Genomic DNA, 4,706 nt, shown 5'->3' with positions numbered 1-4,706 from the left:
TAAAATAAACTAGTGGTTGTGGTGTACGGACGGTGGTGGTGGGTGGATGTAACATCCGTCAAAAAATAGATCTCCGAAATCCGATCCAAATTGCAAAACGGGACCCTTTCCAATTTAAATAAGAAATAAGAATGTTTATTAATTTTTAATATGTTTAATATTATTATTAAATTAATTATCACGTGTCGCGCTAGATAAAACCTGACTAAAAAGATTAAGTGTATAAAGGCCTATTAGTTAGCCTTGTTAGTATTTATAAAGGAAATAACCAAACTAGGTTAGATCCATTAGATGATACTAGTAGGGAACCCGCGCGTTGCAGCGGAGTCGACAATATGAGGCAGAAACATAACTCAAACCTTAAACCTTAAAACGAAAAAAAATCATATAGAAGTAGGACTTTGGTAAGTAGGACTTTTTTTGCTTTAACAAACATTTTAACTTTTTGGGGAGTTTTGGATTCACATAATCACTTCTAAAACACACATTCAAACACCCCTTCAGTGAACTGTATTATACCTTTTAAAATAAATGCCAACACAATACAAGCATTCTTTGACCCAAAAAGTCAAAACTGTAACATGATTGTTTGCTGTGTTGGCATATGTTTTACAAGAAAGAGGAAACATATTAGAACTGGTTGATACAATACAAGCCATCATCCATCGGTCTAGCTTACTCGGGAACAGCCTCAGCAAGAGCCATGAACTTTGTAAGCTTTAAATTAACATCGGGTGCAACTTCCACCAAGTAACTGTCAATTAGCTTAGCCACCATGGTGACAGGTGTCAGAAATGGTGAACCCAACAACTATTCATCCTTGATAGAACAAGGAGACGCACCACCTGTTGCTTGATCAATAGCCATAAAATGTTGAACCATCCTCAGCACGCATTCAAAATTATACAACGTTTCCATCGAATAAGAAAAATTCGGCATTAATAAATCTTCAAGGGTTGCCTGATCAAGTTGCATCCCAATTCTGTTTTCTCAGATGCATCTGCTATCATTTTTTCCATAACCCCACTTCTTGAAAGCAAATGAAACTGAAAAAAAAAGTATAAAAGATAAATAAATAAAAATTTGAACACTCTTGTTTTGCATCTTCTTTTATTCTTAGCCTGTTGACATTGAAAATCAAACTTTCGTTGGCTAGAATTTTAATTTCTCTAAACTGATTTCACAATTCTGTTGATAGGAAAGACAACAGAGATGCCCTTTGACTTTTGAGGTCAAAATCGTTACTTTTAAAATTCTATCGATAAAATGGGTTCTTTAAATTCTGGGATGCACAATCGTAGAGCTTAAAGATTATGGTGTAAACTTTAGACCATGGGGTATGGTGGGGCGGGGGTTTGGGGCATGGGTTGACACGTGGAGTTCGAGCCCCCCCGCTGGTAAGTGACGTGTCCGTGGGGTATGGCGGGGCGTGGCTAGCCCGGCGTGGCTTGGCCAGGTGTATTAAAATAAAAATAAAGAAATCTAAAATTAAACATGGCCTGCTATGCCCTAGCAAAGAAGCCAATAAGAGCCGGCCACATAGGATCGCTAGCATGCCCCACACCCGACCTTTACCTCCCGCCCAAGGGGCCACGCCCAAACCCAAGCCCACCCGGGGTGGTGACTTGGGCGTTTCTCTCCAACCCACGCCCCACGCCCCAACCCCCGCTCCATACCCCATAGTCTTAGAAAACACCCCTCAATGCAATCAAGTTCCTGTTGAGATAACAAACCTACCCTTTGACTTATGAGGTCAAACAAATTACTTCTAAGCTTTAACACAAACGCAAATTCTTTACATTTTCAAAAACAAGATGGTTACTTGAAAGCACAAATACAACTTTTTTCAATTTTCAAAAACAAGATGGTAACTTGAAAAGCAACCCTCAATGCAACTAAGTCCCCTTTAACAATTTGACTTAAAAAAACCAAATTTGACTTTTGAAGTCAAACGCATTGCTTTTTCCCTCAACATTGATCTGGGACCTGGGTCCTCTATGTCACATCAGAAAAAACACATGATTTCAAACTTTTTAGGAACAAAAATTTGATGCTAAACTTTGATAAAAAAAAAATACCTATATTGGATAAAGATAACCAGCTAAAATCCACATATCATCAAGAAATTCATAACCACAAAAGTCACAGCATCATACTCCATCATGTTGCATATGCACATTACACACACATACACATATACAATTAGTTATATCAATATGTACTCAACAGACCAGAACGCATAACAAGTTTACCAGAGATTAAAGAACATACCAAGCTTGGCCTTTTTTCTGAAACGCATCTGCTTTGGATCCCAATTCCATACAAGCCATTTTTGCTACTTACAAAACAAAATCAAACCCTCAAACCACAATGTTCAACGCTAAAAGAATCAAGAAACACATATAGGGCCCCTAAAACCCTAATCTTTCAATCAATCAAAGAAAACCCACATTACAGAATGAAGAAGTGAACAAAAAGATCCTAACCCACTTGAAAAAAATAATAAGAATAATGCTTAAAAGTCTTGTTAGATGTGTAAAAGTTCGACAAAAAAACTCATTTGTAAAGTAAAACCACATTGAAAGAGTAACCAACTAACCACGTGTAGTGAAAACATGGTAATTAACAAGAAATCAGTGTAATGTATTTGAAATTGTCTTAACAATCTGATTAAAACTTAATAAAGCAAAGTTAAGGTTGGAAAGTCACTTACCAATCTGATTAGAAGTAGATGGTTGACTTACCCTTCAAAATGGTTGCTTCCTAGTTCCTTCAACAACAAGGGAAAAACAGGTTTTATGCTTACTACTCTAGCAACAAAACTAAGTTAAGAGGTCAATTGGACAATAATCAATCAGATAAACAAATCTATATAACATATGGTTTGAAATTCGTTTACCTAAGCCTTTCAAAATGGAGGCTTCCTAATTACTTCAACAACAATTTGAGGTGAAATCGAAAATACAAAACAACAACATCCGGTATTGTGCATACCTACGGAACCGGTACGATACGATATTGTGCAATCATGCTATTCTCTGTGTTCACCACGTGATCGTCTTCAATTACTCAATGACCTGTTTCACCATTTTCAGCTTTTAAAGCACATGAATTAGTTTGCAATTAAGATTAGGAAGGAAAATCTATCCACGACGAAGACCCGAATTAGGTTTAAAAGAAACAACAGAAATTAGGGAACCTAAATACACAACTTACCGTTGGTAGAAGAAGAGCGTAATCAGCGCTTGACGCATGAAAAATTCAATCATCTTCAATGCCTGTTATAACCTAAAATTCGCAGGAAGCTTGGTTGGGTAGGATAGAAACGCACGAACGCCTCAACTGCAACATTCAATCACCTTCAATACCATTGAATAGGGCAATGACCACATGAAACCTAATTGATTGAATTAGTAATTGCGCTGACGGTTTGAATCATCTAAGCATTTTTGATCGGCTCAAGACTTATTTGTGGGCGACTGACAATGAATTGAGGGTAAAATTGGGAGAAATGGAGGAAAGATCAGGGAAGAAGCAAGACTCTTGATCTGCCATCTTAAAATTAAGGGGTAAAATTACATTTTAATCCTAAGGAGATATATTATATAGTATTATAGATTATAGATAAAAGGAATGAAATTTTCATTGTTTATGATTTGAAATAAAGTTATGTAATGAATTCTGGATTTAAAGATATCGATTATTGATGAAACAGTGGTTAACCAAGGGAGGTTAATTCACTGGTCTCGTCAAGTAGGGTTAATCCCTTCTTTTCGAGGATCGGTGGCTGGATCGTCCGCTGATCTGTCTCCTGCACAAGGAAAACACATCGTGACTCGTAACAAGGAGGATGGGGTGGGTGGTGCTCCTTGTTACCACTCTTCGGCGTGAGAATCAGTAATTTGATTGAGAGCAAAGTGTGTGATAGTAGAAGTAGTGAGAGAGTTTGATGAGCGATCCCTCAAACCTGGTCCGGGATGGGTATTTATAGCCGAGGAGTGAAGGAAGGTAATTGAGAGGCTAGACTAACAACGCACAGCCCCTTGCAGGTGTGTCAGGCTTGTCGGTCACGGAGGTGATGCCACGTCCTACTGTGGTGTCAGTCTGTGCGCCAGTGTCGTTTACGTATGGGCTGACAGATGACTGTCGGCAGTGCCACTTGCTGTTTCGGCTATCTGAGTCAAGGTGTCAGTCCCACTTGCGTCGTCAGCAGGATACGGTGCTAGGCCGCATCGCTGCCTGCGATAACCGCGGTTGTTAAATTAATATGTATTAAATATTTAAACATAAAATAACAAAAAAAATCCAGTTCTATTAATCTCCACTAGGATCCAGTTTCAAATTGAGTTGGGTATCCTAAGATCCGTTTTTAGCGGATGTTACATATTTGACGATAATAAAAAAAGATATTGGATTTAAATAACTCTAACTTTCACCATTTGGCTGATAACATTCCTAACTTACGAATTGAATCACGTCACTCCCAACTTTCAACTTATTTTTATCTGGCACTCATAAATTAACCGATCCCTAACCAGTTCGTTTTTTGCTGATGTGACACTTGTTTAGTGACGTGACATATGTTGTCGCCCTTATTTAGTGACGTGGCATCTGACGTGACTTTTTTTGATGACGTAACATCTGATGTGGCACTTTTTAGTGATGTGGCATCTGACGTCAACTAACTAGCTTAGGGTTCAGTTAGT

General features: G+C 38.1%; 1 long non-coding RNA gene across 4 annotated transcripts; it reads right to left on the bottom strand.

Moving 5' to 3' along the window:
• Positions 1–400: 400 nt before the first annotated feature.
• Positions 401–3,566, bottom strand: LOC110865571. Of its 4 annotated transcripts, none has more exons than XR_004870976.1 (5): positions 3,213–3,566; positions 2,995–3,077; positions 2,714–2,770; positions 2,079–2,335; positions 401–1,046 (listed from the first exon to the last, which is right to left on the bottom strand). It is a non-coding gene; the product is annotated as an uncharacterized LOC110865571 (long non-coding RNA). The 4 variants fall into 4 exon arrangements; XR_002550817.2 differs by having other exon boundaries at positions 2,995–3,095; positions 3,217–3,566; XR_002550818.2 differs by having other exon boundaries at positions 2,079–2,338; positions 3,217–3,566.
• Positions 3,567–4,706: the final 1,140 nt, after the last annotated feature.

This window comes from Helianthus annuus, chromosome 11 (assembly GCF_002127325.2).
Source record: "Helianthus annuus cultivar XRQ/B chromosome 11, HanXRQr2.0-SUNRISE, whole genome shotgun sequence".
Classification (NCBI taxonomy): domain Eukaryota; kingdom Viridiplantae; phylum Streptophyta; class Magnoliopsida; order Asterales; family Asteraceae; genus Helianthus; species Helianthus annuus.
This window is presented reverse-complemented; position numbering and strand designations above follow the sequence as displayed.